Here is an 11920-nt window from a genome sequence, read left to right on the forward strand (position 1 = left end):
CAGTCCTTCCAATGAACATCCAGGACTGATCTCCTTTAGGATGGACTGGTTGGATCTCCTTGCAGTCCAAGGGACTCTCAAGAGTCTTCTCCAACACCACAGTTCGAAAGCATCAATTCTTCGGCAGTCAGCTTTCTTCACAGGCCAACTCTCACATCCATACGTGACCACCAGAAAAACCATAGCCTTGACTAGATGGACCTTTGTTGGCAAAGTAATATATATTTAAATATATATTTATTTAATATATTTTATATACTGCATATATGTTTATATACACTATATATATATACACACACTACACACACACACACAGAGGCTTCCCTAGTGGCTCAGACAGTAAAGAATCTGTCTGCAGTTCAGGAGATCTGAGTTCAATCTGGGTCAGGAAGATCCCCTGGAGAAGGGAATGGCAACCCACTCCAGCATTCTTGCCTGGAGAATTCCACGGACAAAGGAGCCTGGTGTGCTACAGTCCATGGGGTCGCAAAGAGTTGGACACAACTGAGTGACTAACACTATATATGTATACACACACACACACACACACATTTAGTGTGTTTCTCTGGAGAGCCTTGCTTAATGCATCTTCCTCCCTTGTTTCTCTGTGTCTTTCTGGTCTACCACCTCCCTCTGTGCCCAAGTCCCTTGCTTTGTCCCTCATTCAAAGAGAGTCGGTTCCCAGTAATGCTCTCTCTGTTCTCTCACTGGCTGAAGGTTTCCGTGGCCTCCATGGCCTTCAGGAAGAAACCCCAGCCTTCCTAGGCTGGCCCAGGGAGCTTTCTTAACAACTATTGCTGTGTCTCCTCCCATCACCTCCAGTCACCCCTCCCTGACTCTTGGCCTTCATTTATGGCAGCAACTGCTTAGATTTCCTGCTTTGTGTTCCTCTTCTGTGGCTATGCTGTTGGTGCTGCCAGGATGCCCTCCCCCTCCAAATGCATCTGGCTTCCCTGGCTAACCCCAGTTCATTCTTTATGGCTCCAGTCAGTCATCACCTCCTCCAGAATTGTCCTTGTTGCAACTCAGCCTGCATTAGCTGCTCCTCCTGTTGTTCCAGGAATACTCCATGTTTTCCTCTGTGGTTTCTCTTATCAGATATTATATCTTATGTATGTCTGTCTTCCTCACTGGGTTATACGCTCCTCACCTTATTTAACTTTGTATTCTGAACCCCTGAAATGTAACTTGGACTAAATATATGTTTGTTGAATGAACAAAACTGAGTTTTTGTAGAAAGGCCTTTTGATTGCCTGTTATCAAAGTCTTCTTGTACCACCTACTCCAGTGGCTCAGATCCAAGTGGTTTCCACTGGATCTCTGCTTATCACCTCTTTCTGCCTCCTTGATGGGCCCCCGGACCTTGTACTTAGTTTGGACTTTGGCCTGTGGTGTTTACTTCCTGCCTCTGCCTGCCTGCTTCTACTGATCTTCTGGTTTAGCTTTCTTTGCCTTATCCTTTCCAATAAACCAATGATCTCCTGTCATCTGGGTCTACTTGAACTGCAAGACCCAGCCTTCTCCCTCTAGTCCATCTTCTCACCTCAAAATAACCCCCGTTATCTTCCATATTATACTTCCTACACATTAAAAATTACCATAAATTTTATTTGATAATACCATGACAAAAACGTTCTTTATAAAGCAGCATAAAGCAAATCTGTGCATTGGTGTGGTTCTGTGAGATTTAGAAGGTGCTTTCAGACAATTTATTTCATTAAATCCTCATAACAACCTTGTAAAGTGGACTATTATCCCCATTTTGAAGATAAGGAAACTGAGTCTCTGAATAGTTAAATAAACTGCTTGAGGTTTCATAGCCAGGGAGTGACAGAGCCTGGACCTTAGCTGAAATCCTTTGACTCCAGAGCTTTGAACTCTTTGAAGTTCAACATGACATTAAAACTAGATATAGGAGAGACGCCCAGCTCCGGCGGCGCAGACGCGAGAGACGCCCGGCTCCGGCGCAGCCGACCACGTGCAGAGTCGTGGCTGAGAGGAGCTGCCCCGCTCCCAGGGTTGGGGCGGTGGCCGAGAGGAGCTGTACCACGTCCAGGAGGCGGTGGCTGCTTGGGCACCGGAGGGCCGAGAGGAGCTGATCCACATTCAAAGCAGGAGGGGAGGCCTTGAGGAGATACCCCTCGTCCAAGGTAAGGTACAGCGGCTGCACCTTGCTGGAGCAGCTGGGAAGAGAGACTCCACGACCAAGTGGAATATAAGAATCCAGTGTTCTGGGGAGGAAGGAACAAGATGGCGGAGGGATAAGTCAGCAAGACCACTTTCTCCCCCACAAATTCATCAAAAGAACATTTGAACGTGGAGTAAAGTCCTTAAAACAACTTCTGAATACTGGCAGAGGACATCAGGCTCCCAGAAAAGCAGCCCATTGTCTTCTAAAGGAGAGAGAAGAAATCCAGCTCCACCCACCAGAACACTGACACATGCTTCCCTAACCAGGGAACCCGAACAAGTCACCCGTCCAACCCCACACACAGCGAAGAAACTACATAATAAAGAGAACTCCACAAACTGCAAGAAGAGGGAAAGGCCACCCCAAGCAAAGCAATATAAGCAAGATGAAGAGGCAGAGAAATACCCAGCAAGTAAAGGGACAAGATAATTGCCCACCAACACAAACAAAAGAAGAAGATATAGGGAATTTACCTGATAAAGAATTTCAAATTTTGATGGTGAAAATGATTCAAAATCTTGAAAGCAAAATGGAGTTACAGATAAATAACCTGGAGAAAAGGATTGAGAAGATGGAAGAAAGATTTAATAAGGACTTAGAAGAAATAAAAAAGAGTCAATATACAATGAATAATGCAATAGATGAGATCAGAAACACTCTGGAGGGAACAAACAGTAGAATAACAGAGGCAGAAGACAGGATAAGCGAACTAGAAGATAGAGTTGTAGAAATAAATGAAACAGAGAGGAAAAAAGAAAAACGAATTAAAAGAAATGAGGACAATATTAGAGACCTCTGGGACAATGTTAAACGCCCCAACATTCGAATCATAGGAGTCCCAGAAGAAGACAAAAAGAAAGACCATGAGAGAATACTTGAGGAGATAATAGTTGAAAACTTCCCTAAAATGGGGAAAGAAATAATCACCCAAGTCCAAGAAACCCAGGGAGTCCCCAACAGGATAAACCCAAGGCGAAATACTCCAAGACACATATTAATCAAATTAACAAAGATCAAACACAAAGAACAAATATTAAAAGCAGCAAGGGAAAAGCAGCAAATAACACACAAGGGGATTCCCATAAGGATAACAGCTGATCTTTCAACAGAAACTCTTCAGGCCAGAAGGGAGTGGCAAGACATACTTAAAGTGATGAAAGAAAATACCCTACAGCCCAGATTACTATACCCAGCAAGGATCTCATTCAAATATGAAGGAGAAATCAAAAGCTTTACAGACAAGCAAAAGCTGAGGGAATTCAGCATCACCAAACCAGCTCTCCAACAAATGCTAAAGGATCTTCTATAGACAGGAAACACAGAAAGAGTGTATAAACTTGAACCCAAAGCAATAAAGAAAATGGCTACGGGATCGTATTTATCAATAATTACCTTAAACGTAAATGGGTTGAAATTTTCAAAAAGGCTAGGAAACAATTCTCATAGCCATCAATAGTTCAGTGTTGAGTTCATGAATAGTTTTTAAAGTTTGGGACAAACTGTAGTATTTGCTATTTGAAGTACTATTTGTAATTGGCATATTACGATGTAACATTGGTCTTCATTTCCAACTTAAAATGCCTAAAAATGCCTAACAGGTTTTTAGATTTGTGAATTTTAGTTGAAATGTATTTTATGATGTTACTAAACCTGCAGAAATATTGAAATATTTCAGAGAACTTATTCACTGTACATTTAATTTATTTTATTTATAAAAGTTATGAACTGTAGAAAGTTTTACTTGTTGGGTCAAATGCTTATTGCTTCAAATGCTTGTTGCATTTGAAGTGCTAGTTATAAGAAAATCAAATACCTTCAATGTATAAATGCTATTAAGTTTTTAAAGGACTCTGGAGTATAAGTAAGTTTGTTTAAAGAAATTTAGTCTGTTCAACTTGAATCAGCTCTGTCAAACATTAATTAAAAGCCTCATTTAAATAAAATAAAATAAAGATTAAAAAAAAATAACCATAAAAAAAATAAAACGAGATATAGCCGATGAACAACCAATATGATTGTACTGTTGCCATAATTTAACAAAAAACTTTAATTCAGGTCAGATTTCCTTCCTATTACAATCCTGCAGTGGACCCTGGCCCCTCATCCAGTTACACGGGGTTCTCTTGAGCCCCTGAACTCAGTCTCACCCTATGTTTTAGCTATCTCTACCACTTGCCTTACTCTGAAGGGCAGTGATGGTCCATGCCTTGGTGCTCTTTGACCTAATTCCCCACCTCAAGCATATCTGCCTTTTGCCTGGCCAATACCTCCTTCCTGTCTAGCTCAGGTATCACCCCTACTCTGGACTCCTATTAAACCTCCCCACCATCCTCACTTTCCCTACTGCCTTCTTCATAGTGTCATGGAATGAGTTATACCCTTTTGTTCCAACACCTCTAACTGTCTGTGGTGTTGCTTAGATGATCTATCTGCCTGCCTCTGAAGACCTCTATATTCTTTCAGGTTACAAATGAGTTCCAAGTCCTCCTGTGTTTGTAGATACAGCACTTAGCACAAGTCCAACACAGAGTAAAAGACTGTGGGTGTTTGAACGGATGTTTACTGAATGGATAGTTAGAAGGGTGGATGGACAGCTGGATGGTTGAATGGTTGGATGCGTACATGCATGCAGTAGTGAACTTCAAGTTGCCCCTTCAAATACAGGTCTTCTCTATTTTCTCCAGTGGCAAAGTAATTAAGTATTTTCTGTATAATATAGACTATAGGACTCACTTCTTTCCTCCTTAGAATAGTATAGTCATTGAGTTGTAGAGGAAATACAAAGTCACCTCTTTCAGCCCCCTCCCTTCAGACCAGTCAATTTGCCAATCATTTTATTCTTAGATTATTGTAATAACATTCCAGGTAAGAAAAAACCCTTTATACTGAACACAAGTCTGCCTCCATGAAACTTTTTCACTTGCGTCCAGTTTTGGCTTTTTGATCCAAGACAGCTGACTAATCCCTCTTTCACAGGGTAGACTTCAACATATGAGATCATGGCCTGCATTATTTAAGACTCTTGTGACAGAAAACTCAGCTCAAACCAGGTAAATAAAAAAGGACAGTTATTGCCTCCTATAAACCAACTGCAGGATGGCAAGGATAGAGCTATCCCCATGGTTGACGAGACCCAGGCCCTCCATCTTGCCATTTCTCAGCTTGTCTTCTATTTGTGTTTTGTTCCACCATTTCAACTTCTTCCAGGTGGCTGAGAATCTGAGTACCACCATCTCTGCAAACACACCCTTTAACTTCTTTCCAAGGGAGAAAAGATAAAAACCCCTAGGGTAGGGCTTTGATTGGTCTGGTTCAGGTCACATGTCTGTCCCCGTGGCTAGAGGTCAGAGTAGTGCAGGTGAAACCCCCTCCTAGAATCACAAAGAATAGGGGAAAGCAGGTCCTCTACAAAGCAAGGGAAATTGTTACCAGAATATAAAGGCAAAGGATTCTGGTTAAACCTGAATAGGATGTCTGCCACACCCTGAATTCCCCTTACCTTGATGCCTTAAGATTTTGAACTTCATGATTTGAGTGTGGCCCAGATATTGACCACCCTTGGTTCCCCCTGGGTATGCTCGAGCTTGTCGATATCCCATTCACACTGTGACCCTCTACCCCCGGTGAAATCTTGAGGAGTGCACTGTTCCTCAACTGATCTGATCTGCACAGGACACAGCAGATTCCTTGGGGTCCTTGTTCTGAACATGAGTATCCCAGTGCCAGGCAAATGGTGGATACTCCAGAAATAATGAATGCATTAAAAGATAACTATGATTCTCAAGCCATCCTGCCTAAGCAATTCTCCCAAAGGCAAATAAGGCAGCTGTTTTGCAATCAATACAGTAAAAGAGAAACAGCCAGTTACACTGGGAATGTGGGAGGTTATGGTTGGGACACGTTGCTAGATGCACCTGGCACCCCTGCTTGGCAGGAGGGCTCTGTCCTCCTCTAAATTTTCAGTCCGCAGGAATGAACTGCTCCTCCCCAAAGGCAGCAACACAGGAAGATATTTACAAAATAAAAATAAAACCCCAGAAAGCAGTGTCCTTTTCTTGCCCAGGACTTTGGCTTCAAGAACAGAAAGCTCAAAATGACAGTGACCTAAATATAAAAGACAATCATTTAAAAAATATATTAAAACATTTTTTTTTTGGCTATCCTGGGTCTTAGTTGCAGCATGTGGGATCCAGTTTCTTGACCAGGAATTGAACCCAGGCGCCCCTTCCACCCCCATACTGGGGATATGGAGTCTTAGCCACTGGACCACCAGGGAAGTCCCAGAAAGACAATCATTTAAACCAAGTGCAGAGGTCAGGGGTCAAGGTTGGAATGGCAGCTGGATGCAGTTCCTGGGGACCCAGTTTGCTCTTGTTTCTCTCCCATCTTATTGGTCCCAGGTCCCCATCATTCACCGCCATTCTAACAAAGTCGGAGGGGAGAGAGGAAGCAAGAGAGTGAATATATGTTCCAGGGGTCTCTTAAGATTTCCAGAAAGCTCCCACAACACTTCCATTTACATTTCATTGTTGGAACTTTGCTCTAGCTATGAGCAAGGCTGGGAAAAAAGGCTTTTATTCCAAGCAGCTCTGTGCTCTTCTAAAGCCAAGGGCTCCATCACTATGTAACAGAACAGGAAATGTATCCTGAGATGGGCAACTGGGATTTCTATCAAGGGTGCCAGGAAGGAAGAACTGATTTTAAAGTGTGAAGGCAAAGGCAGGAAAGTTAAGAGCATGTGCTGCTGTGGTCCAGAGTACAATCCTGGTGGGGATTTTGGAGAGGAAGACTTCAGTCCATCAGTCAGGTTGCCAGAGGCATCGTCCATGAAGTTAACCAGTTCAGATCCAGGATCTCATCTTGGTTTCCTGTAAGCTAAACTCCCAAGCATGGTGTGCAAGGCCTTCCTCAGCTGTCCCAGTTCTACCTCCTCTTCCTATAGCCATCTGCCACTCTCCTGCGCTAGAGCCACACCCAGCTCCTTGTCATTTCTGGCCGGTTCAGTTTCCCTCCCTCCACACCTGAGTTCCAGGTGCCTGGAAAGAACTCTCCTCATCTCCTTTTGTGAAAATTCCCAAACAATGAGTTGAAACTCACATGGGCTGCCCTCACTCCCACCCCCAAAGTTTCCAGGCTCACTGTTCCCTCCTTTGAGATTGCTGGAAGCCTTCCTCAGATTTCTCTTGCTTTGTCTTTGTTTTCCTCATCACTGGCCACCCTATTTAAAACAGCAGCCCTCATCTCCCTCTAGATCAGGGGTTCCCAACCCAATACTTGCTGTGCAATTCAGCAGGAGGTGAGTGGTGGGTACGTGAGCAAAACTTCACCTGTATGTATAGCTGCTCCCCATTGCTTGCATTACTGCCTGAGCTCAGGAAAGCAAGCTCAGGGCTCCCACTGATTTTGTATTGTGGTGACCTGTATAATTATTTCATTATATATCTCAATGTAGTAATAATAGAAATAAAGTGCACACTAAATGTAATGTGCTTGAATCATCCCAAACCACCCCCTTCTCCCCACGCCTGTCCAAGGAAAAATTGTCTTCTATGAAACTGGTCCCTAGTGCCAAAAAAAAAAAAAAAAGTTTGGGACCACTGCTCTCGACCCTTATCCTGCTTTTTGTAGGTAATTAACATTACCTAATGTTTTATGTGTTAATTTTTCCCATATGTGTGGACCTCCCCTCACATTAGAAAGTGATGTTTCCAAATTCCTGGTAAATATTTACTTTAGGGATTTCAGGGGAAAACGGGGAGGGGGAGGAGCTTTTTGGAATTCTCCAAATCATGCTATTCCTCTAAAAAATTTTCAAAAATATTTTTTCATAACTTTACTTGTTTTAAAATGATAATGACCCAAATAATAAACAGGGAATCCTTTTTTTTTCTGTGATAGGGTTATGCCAAAATTTCAGAGATGTCCTGTTTAAAAAGCCTGACATATTAAACAAATATGAACCATTTGTGAATCATGATCTGAGGTGTGATGAGGCTATGTATTTCAGCAACATACGAAAATGATCTCTACTTGATATTTTTGATAAAAGATTAAAAGAGAACATTAATACAAATTATTCTTTTAGTCATTATATGATAAACATTCCAGGTGTAAAAAATGTTTCAGGTTGCATTGGTTTGGTTCAGTTTAGAGTTCCAGAGCTTCTTTGAGTTGGGCACATATTCCTTCATGCACACTTCTTTCCTTGACAATGAAAATATCTCACCTGCCTGCTTTGTTCAGCTTGATTATTGCCTCCTCAGAGAGGCCTGCTGGGGCTGCCTGATTCAGAGCAGTAGCACCCCATCCGTGTCTTCTTTCTCCCTTCCTCCCTTAACAATAGGAGGTAAGTTCTAAGAAAAGAGGGGCGACCATTTGTAAATTTCAATCAGGCCCTCAAAACTCTGAATTCAATGTGAGTCCAGGCTCCAAGAGAGTCAGCCCTTAAAACACTCGCGGCAGCGGTAGTAACAGTAGTAACAGTAAGGCCGATGCAGTAGTAACAGTAAGAGCGATGTCTTTCAGCTCTTTTTATGTACCGTGCATCCAATACGTCTTCAAAATGGTTTCTATGGAAGTAGATGGGATTATTAACCCCCTCACCCTCATTTTATTGAGAAGGTCCCAGAGAGAATAAATAACTTGCTCAAGGCCATATAGCTAGTAAAATAAGGCAAGGTAAGGTCGCTGAGTCGTGTCTGACTCTTTGCGACCCCATGGACTGTGGCCTACCAGGCTTTTCCATCCATGGGATTTTCCAGGCAAGAGTATTGGAGTGGGTTGCCATTTCCTTCTCCAGAGGATCTTCCCGACCCAGGGATCGAACCCAGGTCTTGCGCAATATAGGCAGACACTTTACCATCTGAGCCACCAGGGAAGTCCTATGTTGCTGGTAAGTAGCAGCTAATAACTTGCTCAAGATCCCAGAGAGAAAAAAAAAATAACTTGCTCAAAGTCATGCAACACCCCCAGGAGGCACTGAATCTAGAACACTTGCCTCCAGATTATGTACTTTTCACTGACATCATACTGCCTCCAGAAGAATTTTATTCTAGTACAACATGGCGTACGTCCCCAGGGGAGAAAGCTAGGTACGCACTCATTGCTTCCACTCATTGCTAGTCAAACCTCGTGGAAGAGGGCTGTGTTTGGTTTGGGGCTTTACTGGAGGGCCCTGGAGAGAGCTTCAGAAATAGACCATGTAGGGTGAAGCTAAGAGCCTGTGGAGGCTTGACCTGGGGAGGAAAACGCACATGACTGCTTTCCTACTTTCTTCAGGTCCCTGCTCAGGTGAGAGAGAGAGGCCATTCCTGGTCACCCTGTTTAGAATGGCAACCCCATCACCCTGGCCCTTCTCCTGTTTAATTTTTCATCATAGCACTTATTACCACATTTATTCTTGACTGAAGTGCCTGTCTCCCTGATGGGAGAGTTAACTCCGTGAGTTCAAGGCTTCTGTCTAGTGCCATCCTTCCAAGGATGAGAACAGTGCCTGGTACAGATTAGACATTCAATCTATTAGTTGAGTGAATAAATTCTGAATCCCCCAGATAGAATATTTTTGTTTGTCGACATCCCAGTCTAGTCCTTGTCCAGGAGTATAAACCTAGAATAATATCACAGAGAAAATTTTATCTCCTAAATTTTCTACTGATATTGTGCTAGGCATATTTTTTTTTGCTGCATTTAAGCCTTCCCTTCCCCTTTCTTTCCCACCTTCGCTCTCCCAAAAGCAGCTAATATCAAAAGTCGGTCCTACCCTATCTTTGCTCCATATAATTATGTGCCTATAGGACATGTATGTGGAAGCTTTTTCATTGCTTTACGAAATGGGTGTATTATATAATCTCTTCCATTCTGCCTTGCCTACCTATGTAAATATTTACTTAAGGTACTTACACTTCATATAAGTATCTTCATGTAAGTGAAGATATAGAATAAACATGAAGGAACTCCTACAACATACTTCAAGGTATAACTGTTTCAGTTTTCATACATTTCTTTTGGGCAGGCATTTTGATTATTTTCCGTTTGTTGCCATTTCTAGCAATCCAGAAATTTGCATTCTTACATGTGTATTCTGTTGAGGTTGCTTTTCATTTCTGTTACATTTTATAAAGTGGGATTCCTGGAGATGTAGAGTCAGAGCAGATTGGCTAGATTTCATCCCCAAAGAGCTATAGTAATACATATGTCTATCAGCAAAGGCCAAATGAATGTCCTTTTCTCTCTGCAGTCTTATAGGGGGAAAAGAAACCTTCTCTGTATTTCTCATTGCTCCTGTAAAATGCCCTAGCATTTTTCCTGAGACAGAGAAATGTACCTGGTATGAAGACAGAGAATGTTTGCCTTCACTTTCCATTGGTACACTTTACTTTCCATACACTGAGAATTAGGTCTGCAGTTCAGATCAGTTGCTCGGTCACGTCCGACTCTTAGTGACCCCATGAACCGCATCACACCAGGCCTCCCTGTCCATCACCAACTCCCGGAGTCCACCCAAACCCATGTCCATCGAGTTGGTGATGCCATCCAACCATCTTATCCTCTGTCGTCCCCTTCTCCTCCTGCCCTCAATCTTCCCCAGCATCAGGGTCTTTTCCACGGAATCAGCTCTTCGGTCAGTCATGTCCGACTCTGCGACCCCATGGACTGCAGCACGTCAGGTCTGCAGCCATTTGTTAATTCCTCTAATCCAAAAGGATAAAAGAATTTCTCTTATCTCCCCAAGTGGGACAAATGATTATGACCTGGATTAGATCCCTAGGTTCAGCTTCCTAAGTGTCAGGAATACTGGACCACTCTCTCTCTAGTGTTTAAATTTCAAAAGGGATGAGAGCTGGAACCTTGGAACCATTTCTTGGTTGTAAAAGCCTGAGACAGTTACCAGGCTTAGCTGGCCTTTGGAGAGATGTTTTTATATTCCAAAAGGTTAGCGTGAGAATCCAGGATTCTTCCCATTCCTTCTCTAAGGGGCATAAGATCTTTCTTTCCAATCTGGAGAGGAGAGAGGTGGCTGCCTCGCCCCTGTATACAAATGAAGGAAATCTTTTGTTTTCTTCCCATCCTTTGTGTATGGGATGAAATCTACCCATAAGAGAATTTTTACCAGCCCACATAGCATGACCTGTGGGTCTTGGCATCAGGGACTGACAGTGCATTTTATTGAACTGGTTGCATCAATAAAGAACTCTTTTCCCTAACCCAAGGGCCCATACTTCAGCAGTACCCATGTATATGAGATACAAAAACCGTGCATGTGGAAAAACATTCCAGACTCTTCACAGGTTTTGACAGAGCAACCTGCCCACACTGGGAATGATCATTCTTTTTCATTTTTGCCAGTCTAATGCGTGAAAACTGTCTTCTCACAGTCTTCTATTTTTTTTTAAATTTAAATGCCTATATTTACATCATCTCTTTAAAAAAGCGTTTAGAGACTGAAAAGGAGCAAAGCATCGAAGGCTAGTGAAATTGACACTGAACACATTCAGACATTTCAGTCCCCTTGCACGTGTCTCTGCCTGAGAATTGCCTTTTCATAAGTTCTGCCCGTTTTTCCAAAGTTTTCTTTGAAAATTGTCTTCTCAGTCACTATGAGCTATTTTCCTAGTAGTAACATAGCTAGGAATATGGACTGATGGTGGCTCTTCAACAAACGTTTTGCAAATACTTTTTTTTCCAGTCAACCTTTCGGCACGATACCTGTCCTCATCCTGCTATTCTTCC

The sequence above is a fragment of the Moschus berezovskii genome, chromosome 7 (assembly GCF_049115385.1).
Source record: "Moschus berezovskii isolate FMDL1 chromosome 7, NW_MosBer_1.0, whole genome shotgun sequence".
In the NCBI taxonomy this organism is placed as follows: Eukaryota; Metazoa; Chordata; class Mammalia; order Artiodactyla; family Moschidae; genus Moschus; species Moschus berezovskii.